The 12496-nt window shown below is 43.1% G+C and overlaps 1 non-coding gene across 1 annotated transcript; it reads right to left on the bottom strand.

Annotated features, from left to right (window-relative positions):
* Positions 1-662: 662 nt before the first annotated feature.
* On the bottom strand, positions 663-743 carry TRNAK-UUU (transfer RNA lysine (anticodon UUU)). Its single transcript has one exon. It is a non-coding gene; the product is annotated as a tRNA-Lys (tRNA).
* Between the last annotated feature and the right edge of the window lie 11753 nt (positions 744-12496).

Here is a 12496-nt window from a genome sequence, read left to right on the forward strand (position 1 = left end):
TACAGCAGGGCAGGTACAGCACATTTTTATGTAAAGTAATACAGCTTACTATTTTAGGAAGTCAAGGACATGAAGCCGTTGAGTCTAAAATTACCTAACTGTGGGGAGGCTGATTTATGTTATCTCTCTCATTCTTTGAAAGCGGCGCATTTTACCTTTAGAGACTCTCTGTCATCCTGACAGCACCGGGAATTCCTGGATATGATCTCAACAAGCTCAGGCTCTGGGATTTGCAAACCTCATGCTTTTCAAAAAGACCAAGCTTCTCCTGGAACAATGAGACTGTCCTGAAGAGGGTGGTGGATGGTTTTGTGCAGTGCTAAGTGCAAGAGGAACTGAAGCAAACTCTGCCGACGGAACCCTCTTCCTAGTCAACTTTGCTGGGACACATGTCTTCTGACACCCAGAGGAGGAATGAGCATAGTATCTTAGTGGCAGAGGACACACATGAGAAGGTCCCATGTTCAGTCCCCACCAGTTAAAAGCATTAGGTAAGCAGGCGATGCTAAAGATGGTGGGGGAATAACTTGTGACCAGCAGAGAAGGCAATTGGATAACCGCAGAAGAGGAGATGTGGGCATTTTGGCAGGCAGGATTCATAGAATCACAGAACCGTAGAGTTGGGACCACAAGGCTCATCCAGTTGAACCCCCTGCCCAACATGCCGAACATGGGGCTCAAACCCACGACCCCGAGATTAAAAGTCTCATGCTCTACCGACTGAGCTAACCTGTGGTTGGGGCTATGTTGTGCATATTTTGGGTGTGAAAGCATTTTGGGCGAGAGAGTTGGGATGGTGTGGGGCTGGAGGTTGCAACGAGGTGCTTAGGCCCAGATGTGGGAGGGAGAGAAACAGGAATTGCAGTGCTGGTGCTTGGGTGAAGTGGGTAGGTCAAGGTGTGGGTGAATGGCAAAGCCCCTCCCACAAACCCCCATAGATACTATGACTGATTCTGGTCACAATGAATTGGAAGAGTGAAATCACACCTACAAAGTCAGAATGGCAGGTAAAAATGACAGAATACATCAAATTGGCAATAATGACGGGGAGAGTTAGAGGGTACTCAATGCAGAGGGTGAATAAAGAATGGATAGTATTGAAAGAATTTATGAAAAACTACTATGATAGCAAAAAATCTCTTGGCAGACCTTGAATGATTCTTGTAATGTATAGATAATAAACTAAATAATTTTTCTCTGAAGGAAATTAAGGAAACAAAGTACAATAACATGACACTGTGTAAAAAATAACAAATGAGATTCATTTTTTTGAGAACAATCGGAAGTTTGTTTTATCTTTCTTATCTTTATTCTTTATTTCCTTTTTTCTTTTTATCCTCTTCTCTATTTTTCGTTGTATTTTTCTTTTTTCCGTGTAGTGTACGTGCATAAATTGTAATGTGGGAAATTGCTGTGTAAAAATGTGTAATAAATATTTATTAAAAAAAGAAAGAAAAAAGAAGATACTATGACTGTCCCTTATTTAAAAAGGGATTTATTTTGGGGCTGTCAATATTTTGAGGCAGCCCACAGATATCTACCAGGTGGGAATGTGTGTGGTCACAGGAACATAAGAATTTGCCATATACCAAGTCATATCATTGACATTGAATCGTGGTGGCTGTCCATGGTTTCAGGTGGAGGTCTTCTCCAGGCCCTACCTGGAAGCACCAGGGATTGAACTTGGGACCTCATGCGTGCAAAGAATGTCACCCACCACTGACTTGCAGTCCTCCAACCTGCTTGAGTTTGATATAATGGAAGGAGAACATCCTTGTGATAAAATACTCAAACCAAACCCTCACTTAGACCCACAGATTTGCACCTTGGTTGTTCACATGCCAAAGATTGCTAAATGTGTTTTGTTGCCGTTGCAACTCTAAGATACCATATTTCTACAGGTACTTACTTATTTTTAAAATGCATATCCTGCCTTACTTATAAAAGGAATCGAAGGCAACTCACAAATCTAATTTGTTGGCTTCTTGTGAGGTGGCTAAATCAGCAAAGGATTAGGGATGGGGGAGAAATTTGATTCAGTTCTCATGTAAGGGCAAACTTAGCTCATTTGCACTTTCAGAAACAACACGCAAAATGAAACACACCCGTCTTTTGAAATTTGCACATCTCCAAAATTTGCAGTGCCTTTCTCCAGCCAAAATAACATGTGTGCATCAGTGAAGACAACATAGAAAAAAATGTATTATAGCAGAAGAAATGGCTTTGTGAAAACGTGCACATGAGGCATTGTCATGTTCAAAAAATTGTGTACATTAGGAGGACCTAAAATGCTGAATAATTTTCATGGGGAGATCACCAACTGAAGTAGAACTGTGGAGAACTGAATTTAAGATTGGGAGTGGGGGTTGAGAAACTGAGAGAAGCCATAATGAGCAGATTTGCCCATTCCAAGCTGTGTCTTTGATCAATTTCCAATGGGTCAACTATGGACTTAATATGTAAACCACTTATAATTTTTCTATTAACAGCAGCTCCTCAAGCTTAACTTTTCATATTTGGTTCAGTAATGTAATGTTTGTTCCCATTTCTGAGGAACTGACTTATAAATTAAGGGTATCTTGGAGTGCAACTAAACCTATGGATTTTGCCTCTGTTCAGGGGCCATTTGTGACAGATAAGTGACAGGCCACATAAGTGACAGGCCAATCATGGGGATGGCAAGCCCTGACAAAAAAATGGATTTATTTAGTATTCATAATATTTTTTCTGTATTCTTTCCGTAATGTGTAGTCTCTTGAAAATGTATTTTATTTTATGAGGTAATGGCTGTGAACCCTGTTTTTTCTCCTTGGCACAATTCCCCCCCCCCCCTTATTTTATTTCACATTCCTTATTGGGTTATTATTTCAACTTCATAATAAAGTCTTGATTCCCCCCCCTTAAAAAAAGACGAGGAAACTGAAAGGAAGAATGGGAAACAGAAAGGATCCAAAATTGACATATATTCCAGTCCTTATCTGTGTGAGACAGTTACGTGAGGGCTGCAGAGCGAGTAAAACAAATGAAATAGTACTATGATGAAGGCCAGTCATATTGGAGATACTCTTTTTAATGGGGGCGGGAGAGCTGGTGAAATGGTAAGAATGAGCAAACTGGAAATGGATGTAATTCAACCCCTTGCCTTTGGTGATGAAGCGCTGCCTTTGACCGCTACTGTGCTAGATCAGGTATGTAATGAAAAGGAAATGACAAGGCATCTTAAGGCATTGGTGAGCTTTGGGTAACTGTAGTTTTATGGTGGGGATAGCTTGGGAGAGAAAAGCCTCATTGTGCCCAGGATTAGCCAAACGGCAGGATTTCATTAATGACTGACTAGCTTTTTAGCAAAACAAAGATAGTTAGGCGGTAAAAGCGAACATGACTAGAATGAATGCGGCTAATTGGAAATGTATATTATCTCTACTTGGTAGGCAACTCGGAGGCTCTGGGTGTTCTGGCATTGTCAGTTGGAAAATGTCAAATTGTCCAAGGGTTTTCCCAGGCTGTGATGTTGAGCTACGAAGCTGCAACAGTTGGCAGGGCCTTTGCTTATACCCTACCTATTAAAAAGGAAAGGAAGCCTTCTTTAAAATCCATGCGTCACAGGATTCTCAGATGGTACCACTTAGGACTTTAGGTGGGGGAAATCATGCATTTGAATGGCCTCCCAAATTGGGAGGCAAGTCATGCAAAAACAAAACAAAACCCCCAAACCCTCAAGGAGAAGGATATATGATCCAGCAAGGCAGGTGCATCAACTCTATGGGACTGAGGCCTCTACAACCCCCCCTGGTCTGCTGGGACGGGTCTCAGCCCCCCTCAATTTTGAGGGGGCAGAGGAGGCCTGGCAGTGCAGCATCAGGAGATATGGTACAGCCTGGTAGGATGTTGCCTGGTTTACCCCTCCCACTGTGGCAGTCATCGTGCATGCAAAGCACATTACACATGTGATGTCAGCTTCCCCCCCCCCCCAAAAAAAATGTTGGGTGAAACTCTACATCTGTGCAGGAAGGACTTTACCACGACTTGGTTGAAAAGTGCGAAGAAGCCTGAGGTTCTATGATGTTTGTCACAATGATCCAACTGCTCGTATTTGTCATTCATGTGGTGTGAACAAGCAAGAACCAGCATGCAGGATCGATTCTCGATAATTTCAAAGTTCCTGGTAGGGTTGTTGAGATCTGAAGTATCTGTGCTCTCCTGCAGGATGGAAAGAGAAGGGGTGGCTGGTGGGAACTTCCTGCTGGGGACATGACAGGATGGGCCTTTTCTCTCTCTAATGTTTGCTTGCTCCCATAAGTGGGCAGGAAGTGGATAAGCTAACCAATTTGTTCGAGAGCAAATGCGACCACACTTGGAATGCTGTATAAAGTTCTGGATGCCTCACCTAAAAATGGTATTGCAGAGTTGGAAAAGGCTAAACTACCTCACAGGGCTGTTGTGGGGTTTAAGCAAAGTGGGAGAAGAACCATGTATGTCACCTTGAGCTCCTTGGAGAAGAAGATGGGATGTTACTGCAATCAATCAATCAATCAATCAATCAATCAATCAAATATAAATAAATATATAGTTTTTGTATGTTATGTTCACCAATATATGTACAATCGTACCTCGGAAGTCAAACGGAATCTGTTCCTGAAGTCTGTTCAACTTTCAAAATGTTCAGGAACCCAAGCTCGGTTTCTGATTGGCTGCAGGAAGCTCTTGCAGCCAATCGGAAGCCGCAGAAGCCCTCTCAGATGTTTGGCTTCCAAAAATAGCTCACAAACCAGAACAGTCACTTCCAGGTTTCTGGCGTTTGGGAGCCAAAACGTTTGAGAACTAAGCTGTTTGAAAACCAAGGTATGACTGTATTTTTGTGCATATTACCTGGCTGGAGACCTGCATTGCTAAATTCAACAGATGGCTGTGTTTAGGTTTGTGTGTTTTGCCCCAGTTCTTTCCATTAGTGTCTTACGGCAATGGAGCAGGGGAGGTTCTGCTTGCATGGTGTCTGAAGATTGCAGTGGCACATCCTCTGGTTGGTGGGGGGTGGGATGATGGACACTGGAACTGCAGGCTCCTTGGGTGGCAATGCTTCTAGGGTGTGCCCTCATCTTTGGGCTTTGGAGTCCTCTGCTTCATCACCTGAAAAGGACTCAAAATCCTGGCCAGCAGCACAGTGGTCTGGGGTCATGGTGAGTCAAAGATCCATTGCTGTTTCTGTTTCAGGGTCCCTGACACCTCGATCGCCATGAAAGGGGAACTTTTTAGCCACTCTAGGTTCCCAAAGCTAAGCATTTAGGAAAACTGAAAACACAAGGCACTTTCAAGATCTAACTGAAAAGCACCACATGGTGACCTGCACTGATGGTTGCAATGCATACCTAATTATTATCATTGTATATAATTAAAGATTATGTCATAATCTCAGAAGGCTGAATACTGTTAGAAGTGGGTGGGGTGTGAAGGCATGGCCTTGCACTCGTGAATTTTCCACTACATTACGGCTCCTGGTCTATATATGAGGCATTTGTATAGGGTTAAGAGGAGAGGCAAGGAGGGCAAAAGTTTTGGTGTGAAGCCTGTAACACAATTTCCAGCAGGGGTGCCAATGTGAATAAAATATTGTGGGCCCCAGGTTAGCCCCACCCTGCATTATACATCATAAAGCACAGTGTATGCACACTGTTTGAATGGCAATGTGCATTGAATTTGGGGGCCCTGGACCCCTCAAATATTTTAGGGGGGGGCAAAGAGACCTCAGGAGTTGTCTCCTATGATTTTGAGCCTCCTTGTTTGGACATGCATCAGTGACATCATAGCTTCACACCAGAGACAGATTCGGACTTGCTTCCAAGTCGAAAGGAAACATGAATGGTCCCATTCTCTTATTTGGACCCAGCTTCAGGTGGGACGTTTGTGCACAATGTTCATCCTCTGCACTGTCTGAAGCCATCCATACCTTTCTTCTTTGACTGTCACCTAGCAACCGCATGACTTTTTTCCTGTCTTCCAATGCTGTCCTGTAGGCACGCGGGGAATCCCCCCCCCCCCCCCAGTTTTTGGACTTCCCAAAACAGCATGCAAAACCAAAATGCAAGCTGCCTTTCAAAATTCGCAATTCTCTGGATTTGGCGATGTAGTTCTCCAGCCAAAAACATGTGCGAAAGAATGTGTATACAAGGGGGAAAGTGCACAATCAAAAATGTATGTATTCGTGAAAACAACATACAGAAAATGCACTATATTAGGGAGGAATGCTTGCACAAATGGCAAAATCGCATACAAAATATGACAATGGTTCACAACCCAAAACTGATTGTTTGTCTATCCCTGCTGTCCTGCAGAAAGCAAAATAGCTGTAGGATTATCGTTACAATGGACAGAATAAATGAATCTGAGCCATAGAAGAAATTAAACTGGAGCTGAATTGGAGGGGAGCCCATGTCCCAGGCACTCCTATATTCACCTCAGATTATCTGGATTGTAACTTTGACTCTCATAGTTTAATTAAATAGTCCAGTGCATTCCGAAAGAGACCAGGAAGAACCTAGAAAACTTTGTAGAGTCATACAGCCACCCCAGATTGTGTTTTGCTGAATTGTTCTGGTTTTCACCTGCATGATTAAAAGCAGACCCTGTGTTTCCAGGAAAAGGATGGATAGCACAATCCTATGGATGTTTACTCAGAATTTAGTCCCAGTGTGATCCATGGGGCTTATTCACAGGAAAGTGTGCCAAGGATTGCAACCTGAATTCCATTATTTTCATGTCGGGGGCGGGGGGTAGGCTCAAGAAAAGGGGCAGAGGACAGGAGAGAGCTCCAAGGCATTTCTGACAATGCATATCACTTGGGGCAGGAGGTCATTTTGCAACAGTGAAATATAATTGCTAACTTTCTTTGCACAGGAGGCGAGGATTTACTCCACCAGAAATTTAGCATTGCCTTAAACGGAAGCGCTCCGTTCCCATCGAAAAAGAAATCGACTTCGATCTCCAATTGAAAAATAAAATGCTAATTTTGTTCAGCGATGCACACTGCTGCACTTCCTATAGGCCTTTGGTGGTAGAAATCCTTTTCCTCCTCCTTTCATTCAATGCAAGATGGTGTTATTTGATTGCGGGGGGCAGGCGGGCGGGAGCGAGGGAGCCCCATCCTCACGGGGCTATCAACATTTCAGTGGAATTCTGATCACGGTGGGTTTTTTTTTTTTTTTAATATTCCATGCAGCTCTGCCCCCTCTGATTTCACGCTGAAACATTAACAAGAGCTGACATTGGAGATTAGAAGCAGACAGCTGGAATGCCAGGTCTTTGTTGCAACATGGCTAGGAGCCAACACCGTTCAACCGCAGCCAAAAAAAGACCTGGGAAAGTCTTCTTAAGAAAGGGGAGGTGGGGAAAGGGAGCACGGGGGAGGTTTGGGCTGGGGGTCGGGGGGGGAAAGAGAAGGTAGTTTACTGAAGGGCATATACCAGTTGGTTTCTTTTTTAAAAAGGCTGTAAAGGAGTCTGCAATGATTAATATCCAAAATCCCGAATCAGCTTGGATTTATTAGGAGGGGAGGGTGCTAACTGAGAAAGTTAAACCGAACTCAACCCTCCCACCCCAGCTTGCCAAATATTGCAAAAATATTTCCCTTTGCAAATTTTTCAAAGTGCAAAATGTTTGTCTAGAAGAGAGGATCGGTCACCTTTCTTAGTTCTCAGTTTAGTCTACCTAACAAATCTAGGAATCAGTAGTGCTGCCTTACCAGTCTTTTGTAATTTGTTTCAGTTTTGTAAAATGTTCCAGCTGTGCTGTTTTATTATTTTCTGTGATTTGTATTCTGTCGCAAGCTGCCATGTGAGCATATTGTCCTGCTTGGAAGTGGTTTTTGCTTTGGAATCCCATGAGGGGAAATAGGAATAGGGAGAGGAAAATAAACGCCACCCACTTAATAAGAGATTATTTTATTTTATTTATTAAATTTGTATACCGCCCTTCATCCATAAATCTCAGAGTGGTGCACGACATAAAAATACAATATAAAAGGACAAAATAAATGATAAAAACAAGAAAAATAACAAAAAAGAATATCCAAGTGTGTGTGTGTATGTTTTTAAAAAAGGAAAAAGGGAAGCATTTTCTTTCTTTCTTTCTTTCTTTCTTTCTTTCTTTCTTTCTTTCTTTCTTTCTTTCTTTCTTTGCTTCCTTTCAATTGCAAAGTGTTCAGACCTGTAAACCAGCCCTAGACTGATTCACACCTGGGTCCTTTTCTCCAGTTAGGTTAGTATAAGGGCCAAATAAGAAAAGTATGTCACCAATCTCAAATAAGCCCATGAAAGCACCTAGTCCAAACAAAACAGATGCCTGCCCACCCATAGCTGTGGTAATCACTTGTGGTGCACAAATAGCCTGGGGTGGCTCACTGGTAGGTAGAGATAGAGGAGACGTTAGATTAAGTTTGCACTGAAAAGCAAACCTACCTAATTCACACTTCCCAAAACAATACGCAAACCAAAGTGCAGGCATCCAATCTGCACCTTTCTAATTTTTGCAATGCGGTTCTCGTGCCAAGCAGTGTGTGCAAAAATGCATCTACTGGAGCAGTACAGGCATAAAAGTGCACTATATTAGACAACAGGCAATATTAGGGAAACTTGCTGTGCAAAAAGGGCCAGATTAGGCAAAGTGTCATACAAAAATGGGCCGTATGAAAATGTGAGTGCCATGTGATGTTTTTGTTTCAGGAGAGGACATAACTCGGAGAGTGTCTGAGATTTTATATCTGTGAACATCATTAAGGTAAAGGGTAAAGGGACCCCTGACCATTAGGTCCAGTCGTGACCGACTCTGGGGTTGCGGTGCTCATCTCGTTTTATTGGCTGAGGGAGCCAGCGTACAGCTTCTGGGTCATGTGGTCAGCATGGCTAACCCGCTTATGGCGAACCAGAACAGTGCACGGAAACGCCGTTTAACTTACCGCCGGAGTGGTACCTCTTTATCTACTTGCACTTTGATGTGCTTTTGAACTGCTAGGTTGGCAGGAGCTGGGACCAAACAACGGGAGCAAACCCCGTTGCGGGGATTCGAACCGCTGACCTTCTGATCGGCAAGTCCTAGCCTCTGTGGTTTAACCCACAGCGCCACCCGCATCCCTTGTGAACATCATTACTTCCTTGCTAATGGCTTTCAACTTCCTACTGGTGATCATGTGCTCAGGTCTTCCCTGTGGGCTTCCTTTGGCATTGGGCCGACCCTATGTGGGAAAGAGGTTGCCTCACTAGATGGATCTTCAGCTGGATCCAGCATCTTCAGCTGGTCTCTTCTTATGTTTGTACAGTGGTACCTCTGGTTGCGAACAGGATCTGTTCTGGAGGCCCGTTCACAACATGAAAAGAGCACAACCCGCAGTGGCACGTCTGCACACGCGGAGGTTGCGATTCGCCGCTTCTGTGCATGCATGTGATGTTATTTTGCATGTCTGCGCATGCGCGAGTGGTGAAACCTGGAAGTAACCCTTTCCGGTACTTCCGGGTCGCCGCGGGACATAACCTGAAAGAACGTAACATGAAGCAGACGTAACATGAGGTATAACTGTATGCTGCTTAAGAGAAGAGACAAGCAAATGAAGCAGTTATGGTGTTTATCATTCTTCCAGTCTCAGATTCTGTTCTGCTCATTCCCATATCACTTTGCAATTATTATTGTTACTCCTCATGAAAATTAAGCAGCATTTTAGTGTGAATTTTTCTCAATATTCACATTTTTAGTGCAATTTTGCACAATGTACACAATTTTGCAGCACATACTTTCCCTAACATAATGCATTTCTGTATGTTATTGCCACCAACATATGCATATTTATACGCACCTTATGTTAGCGTATGCATTTTTGTCCATATTCCTTGACTGGAGAACTGCCTTGGAAAATTCAAAGTGCGAATTTGAACTGGTGTTTTGGTTCTCATTTTGGTTCAGAAAGTGTGAATTAGGCAGATTCACCTTTAAAAGTGAATTGAACTGAAATCCTTTTCCATCCCTATGTAAGAGAAAATGAATATCCTGGCCTTCAGGCTAAAATAAAATAAAATAAAATATGAACATTATTGCAACCAAACTGAATGGAATCTGCTACCACAAAGAGATAAAGTCACTGGAGGCTTATCACAGAGGATCACATAACCTGCTGGTAGGCTTTGGGCCCCACCTAAACTATACAGTATATCAGCTGATACAGTCATGACTTTCCTGGGCAAATCCTGTAAACTGTTTGTTAAGGATGCTGAGAGTTGCTTAGATACTCCTATCCCCCTCACAGAGCTATAATTTTCAGGGTGGTTTAACAGGCAATCCCTCTTCCCAGGAAACTCTTGGAATTGTTGTTCTTTGAGGGGAATAGGGGTCTTCCTCCTTGGAAGGAAGGACAGGATATAAATTTAATAAACTTCCACCAGCCTCAGTCTGCATGGCCAATGATCAGGTTCTTAAGGACTGCTGCTGCTGCTACCCAGGAGGACTGCCTGCTGAGGGCTTGAAGGGCTCCACCCTTGCCTCTTTCCACCTGGCTTGGGGTGGGGCTTGACAGGCTTCACAAGGACTGCGGCTGCTGCTTAGCACCCAGGGCTCCTCTTTTAAATTATTTTTAATTTTTATCTGTGTTGCTTTAAATGAGACCATCTTGGCTGTGAGCCCTGGAAGACCTGCACCCTGCCTTACTGGCCCTTTCCCATCTGGCCTGGGAGAGTGGAGTGCTGACTGACTCCAGCTACAAAAACCGAGGCTGTTGAACAGATTCTTGGGCTGGAGTCTTGTTGAGAGAGCTGCTGCCGTTATTGATATTATTGTTGTATCCTTAGTTTTAGATCTCATGATTTATGTGGAAATTGTTTCCATTAGGTTGTGTACTTTTTGGTGTGTTTTATTTATTGTTTATCACTTTTGTTATGTTTGTAATTATGTAAATCTTGTCATGTTGTAAGCTGCCTTGAGCATAGTTTCAACTATGGAAAGGTGGCAGAAAAATAAAATGATGATGATGATGATCGATCAGGGGTGATGGGCAGGGCAGAGTGAAACCATTGAGGCAGGTGCCCCTGAAGGTGTCCCACGGTCCCCACAGCCTCCATTTTTAGTGGAGAAGCAGCAATGGCATTGGCGCAGATTTTCGATGGGATGTCACCGAAATCTCACTGGATCTCATGGAGCACAAGAAGATCTTGTGAGATTTCAGTGAGATATCGTGAGTCCTCACAAAAAGAAATCAATGCTGATTCTGGCGGAGGCAGGCAGCATGGCAGAACAGGGTGGCACTTCCTGTTTTGCCTCAAGTGCCAATCCAGGATGCACCACCGCTGATTATAATGATAATATAATAATAACAATTTATTATTTATACTCCGCCCATTTGGCTGAGTTTCCCCAGCCACTCTGGGCGGCTTCCAACAAAATATTAAAATACAGTAATCCATCAAACATTAAAAGCTTCCCTAAGCAGGGCTGCCTTCAGATGTCTTCTAAAAGTCTGGTAGTTGTTGTTCTCTTTGACATCTGGTGGGAGGGCGTTCCACAGGGTGGGTGCCACAACTGAGAAGGCCCTCTGCCTGATTCCCTGTAACTTGTAACTATTAGTGTAGTAGGGGAGAGTCCCGGGTTCCCAAGTCCTGTTCTACACGATGAGTTGGGGGGCACATATCTATCTCTTTTCAGTCTCCCCCAATGGCCTTTAACTTTACCTGAAATGGACACACCCAGATTTCTAAAGCTTGATCCTCGTTTTCCAAAGATAAGGAGGGAAGCAGACATGAGTCAACTGATAGTTTCTCATGAAAACAGGAGCATCCATCCGAAGAGCAAACTCAGAAGAGAATATTTTAAAAAGCCAAAATGGAGAGTAGACGACAGACATGAAATGGCCATCAATAAATCTGCTAATACTTATTGACCTTTCCCACATTTGCGTCATTAGCCCAAGTTAACAAGAGACCTTCCATGCTCGTTATCATTATCCCTCATTAGAAGTCACTCTCAACGCATTATACAAGCATTTCAGGGGCTGGTTAATTGGTTTCACACGGTAACGTCGATATCAACCAATGGTTCCTGCGATGAGCTCTGCAGAATGGCCTTCAGGGCAAAGTTTCACAGAGCTTCATTGGAGCATGAGAAAAAAACCTTAGTCTATTGATACACCCTTGAACAAATGGAATAAATGGTTCTGATCTTGCCATAATTCTGAATATGCATACAATAACCCTTACTGTACTGTTGTTGCATAGTGTTTGATCATACAAAGAATCACATTTAGAAAGGGCTTAAATCCTTTCTCAGTTTTCTGAAAGTGCTGGGCAACCCAGCCAGATGGGTAGGGTATTATTATTATTATTATTATTATTATTATTATTATTATTATTATTATTATTATTATTATTATGCTGAACTTACATAGAAATGGGCAGTGGAGCCAACTTGAATAAAAAATGTGTGTGTGTGTGGAGGGGAACAGGTAAGCCCCACTCCACATAATCACATG

The sequence above is a fragment of the Podarcis muralis genome, chromosome 15 (assembly GCF_964188315.1).
Source record: "Podarcis muralis chromosome 15, rPodMur119.hap1.1, whole genome shotgun sequence".
Taxonomy (NCBI): domain Eukaryota; kingdom Metazoa; phylum Chordata; class Lepidosauria; order Squamata; family Lacertidae; genus Podarcis; species Podarcis muralis.